Source organism: Solanum verrucosum, unplaced genomic scaffold (genome assembly GCF_900185275.1).
Source record: "Solanum verrucosum unplaced genomic scaffold, falcon-dt-bn FXZP01000079.1, whole genome shotgun sequence".
Taxonomy (NCBI): Eukaryota; Viridiplantae; Streptophyta; class Magnoliopsida; order Solanales; family Solanaceae; genus Solanum; species Solanum verrucosum.
Window position 1 is genome coordinate 1,709,311 of NW_026020368.1, and position 22,191 is coordinate 1,731,501.

A 22,191-nucleotide genomic window follows, 5' to 3' on the forward strand; every position below is an offset into this window, starting at 1 on the left:
TCCGGAAGCAAGGGGACTCACCATAGCTAACTCGAACTTTCAGATGTATCAACGAAACTCTTGTTGATGATCCTGAATACCTGCGTCTGCATCATGAGAAGATGCAGGCCAAATGGCTCAGTACGTGGAATGTACGAGCATGTAAGAGGAATTCTAAAGCATAACATAAGCTTGAAACTTGATAAAAAGGAAACATACTTACCTCTTATCAAACTTACTCAACTTAAGGAATATTCAAGGATACTCAAAACTACTCAACTTACTCAACTCAGAAGTACTCAAGGATAAGATACTCAACTCAAAAATATGATATTCGACTCTGGTACTCAACTCAATATAAAGCAACAATACACATGCAATATATGGAAAGCTTTATAAAACAGTAAAAATAACTTAGTTCGTTAAAGAAAATGCAATAACAAACTCAACTTTACTTATATAATAAAGTAATATAGTTTCTGTGGGAGTTTCTCTAACCGACAATCATCACTTAAGAGCTATAGTGATGATACAACACTTTACCTCACGCTGCCAAGGACCATCCTATACCTTGCCATCAGCATAGGACCTGAACTACTAAGTGGATCCACTAGTCTATTGTGAAAAAGGTTCATCTAAAAAGTATGACTCTTTTCTACCTATGGTGGCTACATGGTTTTATGGAGACGTGAGTTATCTGAACTCATGCTCGCCCCCAATTGGGTGCTCAATACTACTCCCAAAACATGATACTAGCTCTTTATGTTTAAAACATACTTCTTTCTGTGATTTGAGATAATTGCTCAAAACTTAGCTCAAAGGCTATCTTGGAAATCTCAGTTTCCCCTCTTGCTTCATTTAGAAAGCGATACTCTTTTCTGAAAACTAGCCCTAAGTCTCTTTAGAAATCTCAGTTTCTGTTCTTATTTAAATGTGAAAACATTTACTCTTGGGAATACTTAGTTCCCATATATATATCATTTTAAAGAAAATGAACTTTACTCTTACTTTTTACTCAACTTCAAAGCTTAAGTCTTAAAACATAGTTTAAACATTTGTAAAAGACTTCTAAAAATATGGTTCATGCCGATTTATGGACGTGAACGACTCAATTCAAGGTTTTCAATACCCATAGATAGAACTCAATGCTTGGAACTCAAGAACTTTAACAATACTACTCACTTCAAGAATGCTCAACTCAGAGGATTCATGCGAAATTTATGAGCATGAACTACTCAATTCAAGGACTCGAAGATACTTCTCGTTTCAAGACTGCTCGACTTATAGGGTTCATGCGGAATTATGGACATGAATAACCCAACTCAAGGACTTCATGGGTAGCATGTAATTGTCCCATGATTAGGAATGTAATCTCAAATGGGTTAGAAACTTAATACTTAAGACTTAGGACATGGGGACATTACTCCTCTTATAGATACTCAACTTATGGAGTTCATTCGGAATTTATGGGCATGAACGACTTGACTCGTAGGTCTACATAACATTATGGAACTCATGATACAACTCATCATTCTCATACTTACTTTCTCAAAATTTAGTTCAAATCAATAGTTGATCTCAAAGGGTTCACAATCGAACTCAAAGGCTTTCTTGAACTTTACTCTTAACTCTCTCTTGAATGTGAATTATGAATTCAAGAGTTATGGTTCATGCTATGAAAGATCTCATGATGACAAAGTAGACTCATGAATACATTCTCCTCACTCTCATGCTCACTTACTCGAATCTTGAAACAAGTTACTAGAAGTTGTAGAAGACTCCACAAAAGGACTCAAAGGGACTTTCTTAGAATGTTTAAAAAAATTCTCAAAACTTAACTCTCAGCTCTACCTTGAATTTGAATTATGAATTCAAGGTTATGATCATGTTATGAATGATTTCTAGGTGTTTAGAAGTAGCTTAGAGTAGTTAGAATCGAAAAGGAGTGAAGGTGCAATTTAAACGAACTCAAACGGGGCAACCGACAACAAACTGGAGGGGGCAAGCGACCCTGGCGCTATGGGTGGCATGGGGAGCCAGCCCCTAAACTTCAGAGGAGGGTTTGGGGCACTCTAGCTGGTGCATCGCGCCAGGCCCCAACCCAGAAAATCGATGAATTTTCCTTGCTCGTTTTCTCACTCTAACTTGCCTAGAATCGAACGGTTTCTTCCCCAATCACTTAGAATTGATTACTTAACATAAGTACACTCTTCTACTCAATACATCCCTTAAAGAACTCACTTTGATCTCAAGAAATCATCCAAAACTCAACATAACAAGATTTAGAATGAACTTCAAGAACTCAAATCTTTCAACTTCAAGAATGAAATTTGCGCTGAAAATAACATGTTTGGCGTGTGGGTGAACAAAACCAACACTATGGAAGCTTACATACCTCTTAGGGGTCGAAACCTTGGCGAAAATCCGCAACAACATGCAAGAATCTCGACGAACGCTTGATCCTCTCCTCTTTTCTCCTCTTTTATCTTCTTTTCTCTTCTTGAACTCTCAACTAAAACCCTAGGCGTATTTTAGGGTTATAAAACTGAAACTAATAGAATTAGATCCTTAAAAATATTACTAAAAATGAATTAAATCTGTTTGGGTAAGGAAAAGACCAAAATACCCCTTACTATTTCCGGTTTTGCCTTTCCTTATCTAGACAGCCCAACTTTGAATAGACATATCTCCCTCATACGAACTCGAAACTGAGAAAACTCGGTGGTGTTCGAAAGATAATTCAAAGGTATTTCCTACGGTATCTAGTAGCACACCTAACTCATCCTGAGCTAGGATTTATGGTCGTTTGAAGTTGACCCAAAACTCATACTTAGCTTAACTAGCAAAATTTCAGATTTTTGCTATTTCCAATTTAGTTCTTTTTTGAACTCAAGGTGCTACATCTAGTGAACTTAACACTTAAGAAATTTTAATTCCTCGGTAAAATCTCACTCACAACGAAGGATGGTTCAAGTCTTAGCTCAAAAAATTTCTGGGGTGTTACATAAATGTTTATAGTCCTTCAATTATAGAAGTGGGGCCCTCACAACCATAAACAAGAACCTACCAACACGGCTTCATAGACACCCTAGGACACTTGAACTCTGTGCACTAATACCAAGTTTGTCACTCCTCGAGTCTACACCCTGGACGTGGTTGACACTCGAGAACCATTGTTGGTCCTCAAGTGAACCCTCATCTTGGCAGACTACAAGCGAAAAACTAACTCAAGCAATAATAGGCTTAAAACTGAACTAAATTTGTTAAACTCAATTACTCAACTCATAAAGTCTGAACAATACTCAATATAAATACTTATAGTTTGTAAAACATTTCAAATAATGTAAATACTGAAAAAAAACTCCTCAACTTTATCTATCTATGAAGCCTCTACTATTAAGGAAGGATGTCGGGACAAGACCCACAACACCTCAAAACTACTAACTGGAAAGTAAATGTGAAGTCCTCTGGAATATAACAAGGCACACCAAAGTTGACTAGAATGTCAAATGACCTCAACAAAATATCTGTTGATGATCCTAAACACTTGTATCTGCATCATAAAATGATGCAAGTCGAATGATATCAGTACATTAAATGTACGAGTATGTGATAATATTAGAGTAAACAATCATCTGGCTTGAATGACTGAAAGCAATAACTAACTGAACTGACAAGGCTGGAAGAAATACTCAACTCAATACAAAGCAACCATGATAGATGCTATATTTAAAAACATTATAAAACAGGAGATAAAACTCAATGTTGTATAAAAATATAATAAAATATGTTTTACTCTTAATTGAGAGATTCTCTAACCGACAACCATCACTATGAGTTACGTGATGATACAGTGTCTCGCCCATGCTGTCAGAACTATCATATACCTTGTCAGAGTATAGAATACCTCAACTAAGTAGATCTACTAAGCTATGCCCGAAGGCACTTAGGATTCATTTAAAAATTATGATCTTGTACCCATGTTGGCATACATGGTTTATGAGGAATTTGAGTTGTCTGAACTCATCCCCATATCGGTACTACTCTTAATAATATATATTCATGCTCAATGTTTAAAAACATACTCATCCTCTGGTTTGAGATAATTGCTCAAACTATCCTCTTAAAAGGGGTAACTACTCTTGAAATATCTTTTAACTCATAACTCATTTAGAAATCAAATTTTCTCTTTTATCAATGTAAAAACTGATACCTTTGAGAATACTTGGTTCCCTTATACCCTTACTTAATTCATACTTGAAAACTGTTTCTCAAAAATATATCAATATCATATTGTGATATGATCATTGATGAATCGGGAAGTCATACTGCATAAACATTGATGGTATATCTAGATACCATACTGCTTAAACATTGATGACATACTCGATTGTCATACTAATCATGTTTAAAAAACTCTTTTTCTCAAAACTCATCTTTACTTTCTCAAAAACTCAGTTTAAGACTCAAGTTCATGCGGAATTATGGGCATGAACGACTCAACTCAAGGATTTGAATGACAATATAGAACTCATGAGTACAAATCTTCTCATTCCCATACTTACTTCCTAAAAACTTGGTTCAAAACTATGGTTGATTTCAAAAGAATTCTCAAATTTGACTCAAAGGACCCTCTTGAACTTTCCTCTTGGTCTCTCTTTAATTTGAAATGTAATTTAAGAGATATGATTATGATATGTAGGATCTTTCAATGAATAATGAAGACTTAAATAGTTAAAATCAAGGAAAAAATGAAGACATGATTCAAAGGAACACATATGGAACGAAGAATGGAGAAGAAAGAGGCCAGATGATTCTAGCATATTAGTGGCGCGTCGCGCCTGCCCCCAAAGTACTATAAGTACTAGAAGTACTTTGGGTATAGTACTTTGGGGCGCACTGTTGGCGCATTTCCCCAGCCCTCTTGGCACTATGGGGGCGCATTGCCCTAGCCCGGACCCAAAAATCCGACGAATTTTCTTGTTAAATTTTAGGTCCTAACTCGTCTATAATCGATTGGTTTCTTCCAAACTCTCTTTGATTCATAAACCTGACACAAATTCATTGAAATCTCACTCAAATTATATCAAGAAACACCACTCATTCATAAAACCCTCACCTCAAGAACTCCAAAACCTCCATTGTTAAAGAATGGGGTTAAAACTCAAGAACTCTTCAAGAATCTTTACATAAAAGATTTCATAAACAAATTAATGAAAGAATCACAAGTTTGGTGTGAGGATGAACAAATCCAACACTATGGGAAACCTCACATACCTGGAAATTAAAGACCGATCGTTCTTGACGAAATCCACAAGCCTTGAAGAATGCTTGAACTTAGCCCTTTTATCTCCTCTTGAAACCTCGCTCTAAAACCCTACGTGTTTTGAAATGTCACGTTTGTTTAGACGCTTAACTTAGGTGAGGAAAAATGTTGGTAGGTCTATTGGGGTAAGGAAAAGACCAAAATACCCTTTTCTAAAACGGATGAAATGCCTTAACTAGAGAGGCTGCACTCAAACAAACATAACTCCTTCATCCAAGCTCGGAATTTAGCAAACTTGGTGGCGTTGGAAAGAGGACTCAAAGATCTTCAATTTGATAGCTCATGGGCCACATAAATCTTTATGTGCTAAAAGATATGGTCGTTTGAAGTTGACCCAAAACTTAAAAACTAATGGCTGACTTGAACGAATTTCTCTTTAGTTCTTTTTGGAACTCGAGGTGTTTCATCTAGTGACCATAACACCTAAGAAAATTTAGAATCACTCGGTAAAATCTCGTTCACCAATGAAGAATGGTTCAAGTTTTAACTTAAAAAAATTTGAGGTGTTACACTAAGATTTTTGGAACATATTTAAGAAAATGATTTTTTAGCTCGACCTGAATAAGTCTATTGATTTGTAAGACTTGAGAAATATGGGTAGGGCTGGCCCGTGGCCCAAATAAAAATTAATTAAAAAATAAAAATTAAATTAAATTAATTAACAATAATAATTGAATTGTCGTTAAATATGTATTAGCAGGGGCGGATCTACATGGACCCGAGGGGGTTCCCTTCGTTGGAAAAATTACATTATATATATATATATATATATATATATACACACACTAGGTGTTTGATTCAGTGGTAAAGGGAATTCAAGAATGTTCAAGGTGAGCGCCAGGTTCGAATCTGGGTAGTATCGTTTTTTCCTATAGTTTCATGCGATTTTCATTTTTATTTTCCAAATAAATGAAAATTTGTTTTTCTTTGAAAACATATTGGAATTTATATATTTTACTAGAATTAAATAATAGATTTCTTTTCTATTTTATAAAATTAAGTAAATTTCATAACTTTTTTAAAGTTTTCAGTAATTAAAATTAAAAAAATACATTTTCTTTTACTAATTTTAAGTCAAACATTTAATTTATATTTGATTAAGGAATAATATAATTATAAGTAAGACTAAATACATAAGTGTAATCATTTAAAATATAAATAAATATGATTTTCGCGATATTTTCTAATCTTGATAATTATTTTCTCGACGCGAATTTTATGGACTACAATATGATCGGATTTGGAAGCATTCCTTAGTTAGTTTTAAAAATTGAATAACGTATGTATACAACAATGTCAGAGACTAGACCCATAATTAAATTTTTTTTAAAATACATTCTCTCGTACTCATTTTAATATTATATCAAACATATACTTGCTCGATTTTATTGTTTGTGTTGAGGTGGTGTTGAATTTTATTTAGTTGCTTATATTTTATCCGACCCATTTATATCTGATTCGCCCCATTCATATCTGACTCGTCCCAGCCCTCTTGAATACTATTAGTGTGCTTACTTATCTTTTTGAACCCCTTTGATGGAAATCATGCATCTGCCACTGTGTATTAGAAGTAATTAGCACTCTTTGTAAATGGCCCAAAAGTCTATAATGATATTCAATCTAATGACAATTAACTAATGTCAGTAAAAAAAATTAGCACACTCTTTATTAATATGTATATTTATTGCCGCTAAGCTATTTTTATTATAATATCAATGAATTTTTATTAAATTCAAATTACCACTATTCATCTGATTAAAGAAAATTATATAGATCAAATAATTTACTACATGTAAGTATACGTAGTGGTGGCAAATGGGCGGGTTGAGTAAATTTGGGCGGGTTGAAAATGGGTCAATATAAAATGGGTAATAATTCAACCTGCTCATATTTCATATGGGTAAAAATGGGTTGGGTAAAATACAAGTTTACACATATTTACCGATATTTTCATGAGCAAATAGCACTTTATTTTAGAATTAAACATGGATAAAATGTTTTAGTTTTTTTTTAGATAAAAAATATTGAAAATACTTTATTTAATTTTATTGTATCATCAAAGTAAAAAAAAAATCCTATAACTTTTCAATATAAAATAAATTTATGTAATGACAAGGAAAAAATATTTTTAATTTCAAAGTAAATGAATATTTGCATTTTAGGAGTAAAAAGTGCTTGAGGAACTTTATGCAATATCAATACTAATACATGATTCGCTTACTTTACACTATTATTTGTTATCCAAGTATAAAATTAAACAAATAAAAAATATAATTATAATTAACAAAAGAAATGTACATGTAATATAGTTTATACCTTTTTAGAGGGTCAAAGACTTTACCTCTTCAATTATAGAGAAGAATAATTAGAACATGAAAAAAAAAAAAAAAAAAAAAGAAGTTACAACTTTTTTAGTGATATCATGAATTTTGGGTGAATAAAAGTTGAAAGTTTAACCCATTAGGCTAACCCATAGTTTACCTATGAATACCGATATTTCTATGGGTTAAATATGGATATACTCATATTTTATCCATCTAAAAAAATCACTCACCCAATTCATTAAAATATAGACGAATTATCAAAATATGGGCTAATTTTACCGGCATCGTGAGCTTACTAAGCTCTCTTTGGTGCAACTTTCGCAGCATGTTAAAATCCAAGCAAATTTCAAAAGCAAAATGTAGTGTATACACATTTTTTTTTAAAAAGAGTTTTAGATATATGGTCAAATGTTATATATAATGATGAGGTCACTTATTTTATTAGCCATTTATAAGACCGTTTTTTTTATTCTTGCATGGATAATCTCTACATCTAGTTTCTAATTTGTTGACTTTCTTTTTGTAATTGTCGTTTAGTTTGATTGTATCCTAATTCCTATTAATGAATCTAATATTTACAATAACGATGGAGATTTTAGTAAACTTAATAATTATTATTACAGTAAAATACATGAATCCAATTAAATAATAAAAAAGTTATTGAACCATAACAAAATATAATTTATTCAAACTTTATTATGATAATAATACAATACAAATACAATACGATTACAATACATTATAAAGTGATGATAATTACCAATCATCCAAACAAGCTGGAAATGAAATAAAACAGGATTTAATACAACTCAAGTGTTGTATATTTTTTAAAATTTATTTCAAACATTCCCCGGGAATTAACAGCTCATATATTATGAATAGCATATTAAAGGTCTTCAATTTATTGTATATGCCTTATTTTGCTCTGAATATTTGAATGATGAAGGTGCAATTTCATCATTATATTTATATTTTGACAGATTCAGTCAGTATCGAGTTAATCATGTTTTTAAGTTTGCCTTTGGCGTTTGTGTATCCAGCCTCCTCTTTATATAATGTGTCTATCACACGTGCAAAATTTAAAACTCGTTCAAGGACAAACATTGGTACTTCGGTTGGACGAAAGAATTCTTTGTTTATGTCCTTCCATGCATTGGTGACCTCTTTCTGGAACTTAACGTAAGCCTCTTGCTTTGAAGCTCCATATTCTTTCATGTAACATTCAATAATTGAAGCTACATGTCCTCTTTCTTGTTCAACCTACATGAAATTAATCGACTTCAATATCATCTGTATATATGATTACACATTTTAAGCATTTTTTGGTATTATATTGTAGGCTTCTTAGCTAACTTTTAAGAATTTGAAGTAATTAAATCAAATACATACAATATGTGTTCCTTTTGTATCATATGCAGATATATTTGAAGCAAATCCAAACTATTCAACATCGTATGTTCTTTAAGCAACTAGGACTATTTCTTTTCTTTCTTTATCTTTTAATTATTTTTATAAAATATATAAACTTTTGTAATATTTTGAACTATAGATTGTTGTGATTTATAGTATTTTTTTTTAAAAATAATTTAATTTTTAAATATATAAATTTTATCTAAAAAAACTTAAAGATTTTCTAATAAAATTCACACCAGAGAGTAGTTAGTTTGGCCTTCACACAATGTGAAACATGAAAAAGTATTATTGTTTTTGATAAGTCAAGTCACTATTAAGCTTCATTTATTTAGATTTAATGAAAGTTTGAATCTTAATTAATTACTAATTCAGATATCAGTAATCATTACGTATATACTTATTGTTATACTTACTTCATGTCCAACAATATCATCCATTGCTCTGCTAATCAATGAGGAAGCTCGAACTATCAAAGGCTCATTCATCAACCATTCAAAAGTCTCTTTGGATATAAATTCCTCCATACCGATCAAGGAAGTTGTTGATCCCATCATATAGGCAGCACTTACAAGTAAATTCTCCATGTGCTCCTCATATTTTGGAATATAATTAGCATCATTTAACCATTGGGCTTCCTTAAAATAGGCTCTCACCAACTTTTTCATCTAAAAACAATAACAAGTAATTTAAGCTAGACAATTAGTACTAGCTAGTATCTTTTGGAATGATAATGTAATGACTTGAAAGGTTGACTTTGGTCAACCTTCTTGGAAGACGTGCTCAGATGAAAATTCTGACAACTAGGTTAGCTTCGGAATATTGATTTTGGTCTAGAACGACCCTTTGTTCACTTCCCGAGACTTTAGATAGCAGTTGTGGAATTTGGCTCAAAACGATACTGGGTGTGGGACCCACTTTTCATCGAAGCGAGCTCCAAATGGAAATTTCGCCTTCACCGTTGAGTCCGAAATATCATTTCCAATCAGATTACATATAAGGTTTGTATTTTTCCGACTCCGAACGAGTCCGAAACATCGAAATTTAAGTTTGAAGGGTTGTAGAATTTTGACGCGGCGGTGACGTGGCAGATCCACGTGACGACACGTGGCAGAGGAGTGAAATCTGGAAATTTCCAGAATTTAAAAACGAAATTCGTCCAATTTTTTTTGTTCAACTTCAACTCAAGATTGCTCCTTCATTTTGAATCCAAATTAAGTGATTCGAAAGGCAAACTTCAAGAGAATTTCGAGGGGAATCTAGCAGTGATCTCGGAAACGCGAGTGGAGGCTTCGTTTGAGGTAAGAAATCAATTTTAGCCACTGCCAGTGTGATTTCCGGATGGTTTTGTTATTGAATTTTGAAATGTGAGATCTTGATCATCGTAAGTCCGTTTTGAGTCATTCTTGTGGCTAACTTGTAGAGTTTTTCGCAAGGATCATCGTGGTATAATCTGTTTGTGCTAAAATTTTGGGGTATTAGTTTAGTAAGGTAGTTGGGACGTTTCCACGGATTCGATTTTGAGATTCTAATTGTGGGCCCCACAATCCCGTTTTAGACCCGATTTTGGGTCCGTCTCCGAAAAATATAATTTTAGTGTCAATATATTCGTAATGACAAGGTGATTAACCTTTTGTTAGTGGGGAAGCATTTGGAGACCGTTCGGAGAGGAAAAGATCCGGTACCGTGAGTTGGAGCACGCGTGATCGGCTTTCAGGTAGGCTATGGTTTTCTCTCGTGAGATTGAGCATGTTTAGGCATTTGTTTATTGATTTGCTTGAGTATGGAGGGGTTCGGATGTCGAGCATGCTAAATTTCTATAACTCCTGCCTTAGACCTTATTTCGGGAAAGTGTTGGATCATGACAGCATGTCTCTTGATATTATTGAATATCCATATCTTGTGGTGTATATGATAATATTGATTTGAAGTATGTTTGGCCTTAGTCTAGGCTTAGACTAGTGTTGCCATAGACTTGCGAGGTTTCGGATGTCGTTGGGCAGTAGAACTTTGTCCGACGTCGCTTCGGATGATCAGCTCCTTGTAGACTGATATAGTAGACTTGAGTCTGATAGTCGGTAACTCAGCTTATGACATTGTATCCATAATGCCCTGCTTTTCTATCTGCTACAAATACCCGGTTAAAGTCCGTGTCTAGGTTACTCATTATTGGATACTTCCTCGGCGATTTGCGGTATATGAGGGTCGGACTAAAATGATTATTTATGGTAATCGGTTTGGTGATATTTCCCGCGACGTATGGTTGGATATTGATTCTTAGCTACAGCACCCGGTTAGAGTCCATGGTCCAGCTTACTTATGTCCAGGCTTAGCTACAGTACCCGGTTAGAGTCCGTGGTCCAGCTTACCTGTGATCTGGTTTTAGCTACAGTACCCGGTTAGAGTCCGTGGTCCAGCTTACTTATGTCCAGGCTTAGCTACAGTACCCGGTTAGAGTCCGTGGTCCAACTTACCTGCGACCTGGTTTTGGCTACAGTACCCGGTTCGAGTCCGTGGTCCAGCCCACCCGTGCCCGACCTTTGGCTACAGCACCCGGTTCGAGTCCGTGGTCCAGCCCATATAGGTTGACTCATTAGCTATAGTACCCGGTTCGAGTCTGTGGTCCAGCTTGCACGTGGTGTATTCCCAATTCCTCACTAAAGCTTCAGTTTAGTCTTGATTACTCTCATCTGTAGGTTGAGGTTTTGGAGGTTGGAGAGATTCCGGTTAAAGTCCGGGACGTAATGAGATCTTGGAATATGATTGGGAATGGTTCAGTTAAAAGTCCGGAAATTGGTAATATTGTGATAGACCTTCTAGCTCCATTATTTTACTTCAACTGCCGGTCCATCTGCAGGGCTTATGGGGGTCCGTGCAGGTGGTTTCTTTTATTGTGCACGAGCGTACCCGTCGGGTTTATGGGAGCCCGGCGGAGTTAGTTAGATTACTTGTCTTTGTTGCCTGTACGCTCGTGTACATACCCCCCATTTACTACTCTTTGCACTTGATGTGACCCTTTATTCGCATTTCAGTTTACTTTTGCTTATCTTGCTCAGTCGGCCGATGATGCCTACTGGGTACCTGTTGTTTTGGTACTCATGCTACGCTCTGCATCTATTTCGTGATGCAGGTCCGAGCACTAGTAGCCAGCGTTGATCGAGCTTGGAGTAGACTTATCCGGAGACGGGGGTGAGCACACGGCGTTTTGTACTATTTCAGTCTCCATCTGTATATATAGACTTGTCTTTTTCCTTTCGAGACAGTCTAGTCTCTGTTGTCCAGTTTTGGGACTTGTACTCATTTTGTAGTAGCTCTGTACTGGTGACTTCCAGATTCTGAGAGGGATCTTTATTTGTTTACATTGTTATTTTCCTACTCTTGTTTAATTTCTACCCTTAGACCCATTACTTGTTGTTCCGGGTTACGGGTTGGCTTACCTGCTGGTGGGTTATAGTAGGTGCCATCATGACTTGAGAAATCGGGTCGTGACAGATAACGTTTCCTTAATTGATATATTTATGTGGGTTAGGTGAACAAGAATATTACCTCATATTTTGCATAGTATACACGGTCCAATTTACCTTCTTTGAACAACACTTGTTCCATTTCACTGTAAATGTCTAGAAGGGCTTGATAAACGGGTCTCATAAATGGCGGTATTGAATCGATTGCATTAGCATCCCATCTAATTTATCAAAATCACAAGCTAATTAACTCTTACACCTTTTGTGTGTGTATATATATACATTTCATAATAATAACAACAGGAAAACATATTTACTTTCTCATAATCATTAGTGAGGGATCAAATTAAAAGATTATTTTACTTGTATTTTTTTTATGTTTTACCTCTGGATTGCATCAGTGAAAGTCACAAGTTCGTCATAGGTTGCATAAGCATCAAAAGTGTCATCAAGGATTGAGGTCACCTTGAGTACTTTTGTTAGCATTTTTCTAGCACGGCTATACTTTGGTTCAAAATACACTCCTAATATCCAAAAGTAACACTCAACCAATCTGTCTCTTGCATATGGATATTTATTTGCAAAATCCAAATCTTTCCACCACCTACATCACAAGATCAACGATTTCGTTGCATGCATTTCAGTTTTATTCCAAATTACCATTATTCACCTAATTAAAGAAGATATATAGACCAAATTATCCTACCTTGTAAGCTCACTAAGCTCTCTTTGGTGGAACTTTTGCAGCATGTTAAAATCCAATTTAGCAAATTTCAAAAGCAAATGGTTGTGTGCATCATTTTTTCATAAATGGATATGTATTTTCTTGCTCCCATCCTTGGTAAAGTCATGCGAATAGGCTGACTTAAGGCTTCAGTTACTTCAACCTTAAGAGAGTTATTATTGCTCAAGTTGGAGACTATAGACTCGAGATGAGTAGTGGTAAAGGTAAGAGCTTCTTCAAGAATCTCCTCATCGCGTACTCTCAAATGTGATGCTTCATACAGACTTAATAATCCTTGGACATCATTAGTAAGGGTTTCCTTGAATTTTCCATCTTGTTCGGTGAATTTCTTGAAGACATCTGGTTAAACAGCATGTTCATTGTTAGTACGTAAGAAATTTAACCTACAATTAGTCCATTAAAATTTTACGTAATAAAGAAAAGTAATATATGCATTTACCAGAAGATATGTAATGGCCTCACTACAAAAAAACCCTAAATTGCCAACAGATTTTACTAACAACTTAAGTTGGTTAGTATTCTACTAACAAATTACCAACATATTTCTAACTGAATTATATTTTAAAACTTAACAACGAAATTCTAACAGATTACCAACCAAAATCTTACTAAGTATTTTAGTTGGTAAATACGGCAGGAAAAAATGGCGCCAAATTTAGCAACATTTTATCAATGGATTACCAACTGAAATATTACTACCGCACACCTTTTGTTGGTAATATTACCAACGAAGTATATATCGGTTGGTAAATATGATAAAAAAAATGTTTATATAATTTATTAACATATTACCAATGAATTACTAACCAAACATTTACCAACGGTAAAATTGTGTTACTAAATTTACCAACCAAATATAAATGTGTTGGTAAATTAGTAACGAAATGTAATTTGTTGGTATACTTGCCAACCAATATCCAATTAGTTGAAAATTTTGCCGACGAATAAAGATTGTAGTTAGTAAATTACTAACATCATTAAAATAGTTGGTAATATACCAACCGATCATTAATCCATTGGTAAAATTTACCAACATATTAATTATTAGTTGGTAATATTACATATGAATGTTAAGTTGAATAGTAACTATTACCAACTGTGATAAAATTTATTGGTAAATTATTAATTACTAACTTATATTTGAATAGTTGGTAAATTTATCAATTGAAGTTAAACTTTTTGGTAAATCAGCGTCTAGTGTTGAGGCTTTCTTATTTAGTTTGTGTCGTTAGGCGTTTTAACTTTTAAATTTTAGCCAAAACTTGACTTTGGTCGATTTTTTGGTAAACGTGCTCAGATTAGAACTCTATCAATGTCATTAGCTTCGAAAGGTCATTTTTTATCTAACAGGAAGGTTGGTTCAAGTTTTGAGGCTTCCATTTTTTGTTTGTGCCGTTAGGTGTTTTAAATCTTATGTTTTGGCCAAAATTTGACTTTGGTCAATATTTTTTTGAACGTGCTCAAATGAGAATTCCGTCAGACTAATTAACTCCAAAGGTCATTTTTTATCTAATAGGATGGTTGGTTCGGGTTTTGAGGCTTTCATTTTTAGTGTGTGTTTTGGCCAAAATTTAACTTCGATCAATTTATTTGATAAACGTGCTAAGATGAGAATTTCGTCAGTGCAGTTAGATGCGGAAGGTCATTTTTGATGTAATAAGATAGAGGATTCGGGTTTTGAGGCTTCCATTTTTAGTTTGTGCCTTAGGTATTTTAACTTTTATGTTTTGGCCAAAATTTCGCTTTAGTCAATATTTTTGATAATCGTGCTCGAATTGAAATTTTGTCACCACAGTTAGCCATATAAGTTCAGTTTTGGTCTCATAGGATGGTTGGTTCGGGTTTTGAGACTTTTATTTTCAGTTTGTGTCATTAAGCGTTTTAACTTTTAACTTTTGGCAAAAATTTGAATTAGGTCAATTTTTTTGGGAAACATGCTCAAATTTAAATTTCATCAGCGCGGTTAGCTCTGGAAGGTCATTTTCGTCTTATAGGATGGTTGATTTGGATTTTGAGGTTTTCATATTCAGTTTGTACCATTAGGCGTTTTAACTTTTAACTTTTGGCCAAAATTTGACTTTGCTTAACATTTTTTTTAAACATGCTCTGATGAGAATTATGTCAGCGTGATTAGCTTTGGAAGGTCATTTTTATATCTAATAGGATGGTTACATTGGTTCAGGTTTTGAGGCTTCCATTTTCAGTTTTTGCTATTAGGCGTTTTAACTTTTAAATTTTGGCCAAAATTTAGATTTGGTCAATATTTTTGGTAAACGTTCTCAAATTAAAAATTTTGATATAATGATGTGTCATATTGAGATTAATTTAACTTGTTGTCATCGATTTTGAATTGTTTCATTCAAATATGATTTATAAAATTGATATTAATATTTTTGGATTTATATTCGTGCTCTTAGATTTTTAAATGCAATAAATTAAATTAATAAATATTTTACTATTGGATAATCATTCAATTAATAATATTTTGAACATATTGTCAATCAATTGCTAACCTAACATTGAACTTGAATGATATATTACCAACAAACTAACAATTAATTAGTAAATTTATTAGAAAAACAAATAATCATACTAACATATTTAAAATTTATTACCAACAAGGGTTGTGGTAGAGTGGTAAGTACTCCTACATTCTTAACCAAGATGTCTCAGGTTCGATTCCCCTGGATACAGAGTCGCCTTGAATGATATATTACCAACAAACTAACAATCAATTAGTAGATTTATTAGAAAAACAAACAATCATACTAACGTATTTAAAATTTATTACCAACAAGGGTTGTGGTGGAGTGGTAAGTACTGCATCATCCTTAACCTAGAGGTCTTAGGTTCGATTCCCCTCGGGTACGGAGTCGCCTTTGTTAGGGAGCGCTTTACTCCCCAATGTGGGACTTCCCGGCGTGAATCCGGATTTAGTCGGGCTCCGGTGTGGGGTACCGGACACCGGATGGAAAACAAAAAAAAATAAAAGTATTTAAAATTTATTGGTAAATTACCAACAAAAATTTACTATAATTACCAACGTATTACCAACGGAATCGAATAATGAAGAAAAAAATTTACTAACTCCTTTTCACTTCGTTAGTAAAGGTACTAACGATATACTAACCAAAAATTAGTTGGTAAATTTACCAACGGAAATTTCAGGGCCATGTTTCAAAATTTTGTAACAACATCTTTGGGTGTTTACCAACCGATTTTTGGTTGGTAAATCGGTTGATAAGTTTACCAACAAATTAAAATCGGTTGGTAATATTTACCGACAAGCCTTTTAGCAACAAATTAATATAAGTTGGCGTTTGGTTGGTAACTCAATTTGCCAACCAATTTGATCAATTTACCAACGAATTTTTTTGTTGGTAATTGGGGTTCCTTTTGTAGTGCCTTGTTGCCTCACAAGTCGAAAACGAAGAGAAACAACGTGAAGGTTGTCATCATTCTGTTGGGACGCATAAAAAATGTTTTGAATGGATGTTTCAATTTCATTATCGAAATGATATGCCACTCCCAATCGTTGAATTGCGTCTATCAACACAAGTTTTTGCTCACTAGCGTCAGGAGCTTCCACCAACATTTTCCTGATTGTTTCTTTGTACTCATCAACTTCAATTTTTTCTTGATTAGTAATTTCCTGCATCCGAAAAATGTTAATTAATCATATGTTATGTTACGTCTTAAACGCCTCGTTTTAATATTTAGACATCAATTAAGATAGAAAAATAAAATGTATAAATGACAATAAGGACATTAAACAAATTAAATGTGTGTTACTGACGGTGAGTTGAGGAGTATAAGAAAGGAAATGATATCCCCAAACAGTTGAGTGAAAATTAGCCAAAGGACGAGACTTATTAGGGGAAGAAGTAGTCATTGCTTCTTTTTTCAAGTTTAATTTGTGGCTTTAAGTTGTGCTAATAGGATAGCCTATTTATAATGTACCTTAGTGAATTGAATTGAAAAATCAAAAAAGATGAGCCAACCAAAAGTGACTTATGGACAATTCCTCCAAACAAATTTTCCACAAGTCATTTTCCTTAGCAGGTGCACAATTCTGCTATATCTTCCACAATCTACAGTCCTTAACTATTTTCAATGACAAATATCATGTGTTTAAAGAAATTTACAAATATATAATTGCTTGTGGGTACATTCTATTTTGGGCACCAAGGTTGATGAAAAGTGATGTAAGAAAAAACTTCCTACAACTTTACTACTTTTATACAAAAACTTCCAATCATGTGTCTTTCCTTTTATTTTATCTTTAATTGCAATAATATGATTTGGTTCAATTGTGTATATATGTTCTTTTTTTCTCCGGTCAAATATTTAAAAATGAAATTGAGTGAAACTCCGTTGTGTGTTGCTGAAAAAATAAATTAGCCTTTAATAGTGGAGCTCCAATTTCCAAACATACTTCTTCACAAATTTGGCTAGAAAATATTATTTTACCTCCGTCCACTTTTAATTGTCATAATTTCCTGTTTTAGAGTCGACCAATAAAAACTTTGACTAACCTTTTACGATGTATTTTTTCATCATAATAATATTTAATTTTTTTTTGTAATTTATAGTCTTTTTCATATAATTTTTGAATATCTAAATTTTTTGTTTGAAAAATATCGAATTAATGTCAACTAATTTAACTTTGAAAATTAGTCAAATTGACTTTAGAAAAGCAAGTGGACGGAGAAATACTCAAAAAGTTAATGAATTTAAATTTTAAATAGGCAAAAAATTGTATTTTACTACAGAAAAATGCTACGGTAGACAAAAACCATCTGCGTAGTGATGAGTACATCACATGTCACTAAAAATATGCTACGTACCCAAATACTATGGGATAATATATTAGCACCAACAATAATTTAAATAGGTATTTACTAAATAAAATGTATCAAGTTTAGGTATCCTAAATATTAATGATTTGAGGTTTTTCTATCAACAGATTAATCGAAATAAATTAATTATTATATTTACATCATTTGGTGTATAAATTAAGTCCTTGACTTATTAGGGTTTAGTATTTTTTTTTTACTGGCGGTCTCAAACTCTCAGTTATTCTAACAATGTTTTAGTGTTTGATTTTGAGAAAGATGCAATCTATCAACTCATGTGCATATTGGTTCATCTATGATTTGTTACCTTGTTTCTAAATGATTTTTAATGATTTATTTTAGTGTCAAATCTTAACGATTAAATCGATAACCGAACCGGTAATGATCAATCTGATGAATCTATAATCAATAAGTCAATATTTTAATGGTTCTATAAAGATTTAACATGCCTACAAAATTAAAAATCAATAAGTCGAACTGATAAATTTTAAAATAAAACCAAACCAACTAATACACCGTCCTAATTCCAATCAACTTAATATTCTCTGTTTCAAATTTTGGCCGAAATAATGGATAAAAATTGTAAACCAAACTTGATTAATTTGCAAATGATATTTCATTATTACGAAAGTGAAATGATGTAATAATGTCTTAGAACACGTGATTTAATTTTGTCAACTCATCACCTAAACTTTTAGGTCTCTTTGGTGTATAATTTCCAATTCTAGTTGGACCCACCCGCAAACCAGAAATTTAATTAGAACCACACTTTCGTCTAGTATACATCTGGATAACTCACAGAACTTTTTTTTTTTTTTTTTTTTTAGGAAAACAGGAAATGGAAATGACGACTATAATGTGGGAAATTGATGAATAAGTGAAAATTCAGGTAGATAATGAACTAAGCTATTAAGATTTCCATCACATAAAATTTGTGATTAGTATTATCTTTATTTGATATGATGATAATATGTCTAACTATATGAGTTGAACTTAAATAGAGAAATATAATTAAAAGTAAAATCAAATTGAAACACAAATATTTTATAGATAAATCAATGTGGGTACAATTATGTTCCTCTCTTGATTCTTCTCTCATAAGATATTTATTCATGATTCGAGGGCCGTTTGTGGCGTATTTCTCGAACCAGAATAATTTAGACTTGATCTACATAATTCAAGCGAACTAGGATGATTTGGACTTGATTTACATAATTCGAGGGCAGTTAGTGGCGTATTTCTCGTATTAAGATTATTTGGATTTGATCTATTTATGAATATTCTATGACTTTGTGGAATATTTGAGATTTTAATCTTTAAAAATACCCAAGAGTTTATGGGTTATTTTGAGATAAATTAAACTGATTTGACTATAGTTTGAGTTTTAGTAAAATTTGTAGGCCATACCATCTTTTATTGAGTCCGAAGCTGAAAGGGTAAAAAAAATTGTCAAAAATTCCAAAAAGGCAACTTTATAACGGTCAATAGCGTTTAAATTAGAGTAGCTGCCGCAAGGCGCAAAATCCCATGCACCTTACAAGGCTCCGCCGCCTTGCACCTTGCAAGGCGCAGGAAAACCAGCTACTTCCTGCAAATTAAAAAAATATATATTTCATTTTATCATGTATCCCTTAAGTTTTCATGTTCATAAATTTATGTGAGGGCTCATGCTCATAAGTTTGTAGTTCTAGTATCATAACTTGCAATCATGAAATAGTATGTCATTGTTCATAACCAACAGAAACATATCATATTTTTATAATATTTACATTCTTAAGTAGGTTTCATGTTTCAAAATCATAAGGTTCATATCAATAAAAAACATTCCCTTTTCATGTTGAATAAATTTTTGCTAAAAATATATATATAAAAATCACAAACAAATAAAATTTGAACGAAAAAAATAATATATAAAAATCACAAACAGATAATATTTGAACAAAAAATATAATAAAAAAATAGAAACAAATTAAACAATTTAAACATGGAAAGGCGCAGGGTGGGTCACCTTAGCCTGTGCAGGGCCCACGCGCCTTGCTTATATTCTCTAAATTTTCACGTGAAAATTTTACAGTGTTGAATCAAACCAACACTGTAAATTTTCATGTGGGTATATTATAACGACCGGGTTCCGTCGTTATAGAAAATTCAACGAGAAAAAATTTTGGGTTAGAAAACGATTTCGTAGTAACTTGAAATTTCTCAACCTAGTCTAAATTTGGACGAAATCGAAGTCATTAAAGTCTAGAGAAATCTGGAAGAAATTAGGTGATCTATTTATTAATGTGATTACATGAGTAGTTAGATAAGTCGTTAAGGAATCCGTACGACTTAAAGGAATTGAATTAGGGCGAGTAGAACACTCCCGGAATTGATCTAAGCGTGAACGATATTTTCTGAGCGTCATTGGTTAAAGGTGTATTGTGAAATGGGGGTCTTGGAATTATTAAAATAGCTTATTGTTTCGTGCAAACCGCTTATGCGGTGGTTTTGGTCGCTCTGGGGGACCGTTGTAGAGGGGTGAGGGCCGCTGTGGCAGGCCAGATGCGACTTAAGGTCGTAAATAAACACCAAAACATCTTTATTCCGCACTTTTTGGTTTTTAGAGCTAAGGAATGAATCCCAGGCGATTCTTGACAGTTTTCCACCATTCTTGAGGCCTAAAGGTAAGGTTTTAACTTCCCAAATCTGTTTTTCGATCCGTAGAACGTAATCTAATGGGTAGTTATCGATTGGGGAGGATTTTGATCTAGAAACTAAGGTGGAAAAAGCCCTAATTTGAATACTTGGGATCATGGGTATGATCTAGGGTTACTAAAATTGTTAGTAATCCGGGTAATTAGTGATTATTTATTGATTTTCGTATTATATTGATTGTTTGTAGACCAAGAACAAGCGGAATGAATCCGGAAAGGGAAGGATCAAGTTTCTTAAGGTTTCAAGCTTGTTTCGATGTAGGTGATGGTTGTGATTCTATGATTGTGTGATGTATGTTTGTCTTTGCTTCATTATGATACATGTATGTATGCGAATGTTCCATTGACCATACTTGTTGTAAATGAGGATATATGACTGGTGAATTCAATGAATCATGACTTGATTGTATGATTATGAGAATGTACTTTGTGATTGTGATTGTGGCTTCTTGAATAGATCGGGTGTTGCATTCCGACACACTAACTTGGATCGGTTGCCATGTTTCAACATAATTATGGGATCGGCTGCCACGTTCTGGCATAAACATTGGATCGGGTACCACGTTCTGGTATGCTAACAGTTTGGGTTTGGGTTCCATGAGAGGACCAACAATTTGATATAATGTGTATCTTTAGAAATGTGAAATTGTTTGTTGTTCGTAAATGATGATGATATTGTATATGTTCGATATATGCATGTGATTATACTGTTGTGATGGCTTATATATGTTGCACTTAGTGGGATAGTCATGTGATCCTACCAGTACACTGTGGTTATGTACTATACTGCACTTGCTCTTTCTTTGTTGAGTACCTAGCATCTTCAGACGGCTATTGACCTACCTCGCTTAGAAGATCAGTGATCACTTTCGAATTCAAGGGTGAGCCAATTTTTCCGGGCTGCCATGAGTTCTTCTTTCGTCTATGTCCACATTTCGAACTTAGACTTTTCTAGTTAGTTATTAGTTCGATAGTAGGGGTTGTATCCCTTCTTGTTTAGACTTTGGTTCATTGTTAGATGTTTTGATACATTGACTTTCAGGTTTTAGGTGTAATTTCCGCATTGTTTAGTTGTTAGATCTTTTTGGAGTTTATGAGAACTTCAGTCTTTAGTTATTTAACTTGCTTTCGTAACTTAAATGCTATAGTTTTTGGTTTAGTTGCTTGGTTTGGGTTGTAGTAGTGGTTCTCCCACCGAAGCGTTAGTGTGGGTGTCAATCACGATGGTCTGGGTCGTGACAAAGTTGGTATCAGCGCCTAGGTTCATTGATCTCGATGTACCAAAATGAGTCTAGTAGAGTCTTGCAGAATGGTACGGGGATGCATTTACTTTTCTTCGAGAGGCTATAGGACTTTAGAAAATCTCTCTGTTTTCTCTTAACTCCTTTCGT

General features: G+C 33.6%; 1 protein-coding gene and 1 pseudogene across 2 annotated transcripts in view; one reads left to right on the plus strand and one right to left on the minus strand.

Moving 5' to 3' along the window:
• LOC125838099 (floral homeotic protein PMADS 2) overlaps positions 1 to 22,191 on the plus strand; it is a 383,162-nt gene that overhangs the window by 331,253 nt on the left and 29,718 nt on the right. The gene's annotated exons all lie outside the window — the stretch shown is intronic.
• Positions 8,308 to 17,156, minus strand: LOC125838112 (terpene synthase 9-like; annotated as a pseudogene). The gene is made up of 8 exons (XR_007443547.1): positions 17,045 to 17,156; positions 16,654 to 16,900; positions 13,688 to 13,705; positions 13,210 to 13,587; positions 12,889 to 13,107; positions 12,586 to 12,724; positions 9,456 to 9,707; positions 8,308 to 8,889 (listed from the first exon to the last, which is right to left on the minus strand). The product of XR_007443547.1 is annotated as a terpene synthase 9-like (transcript).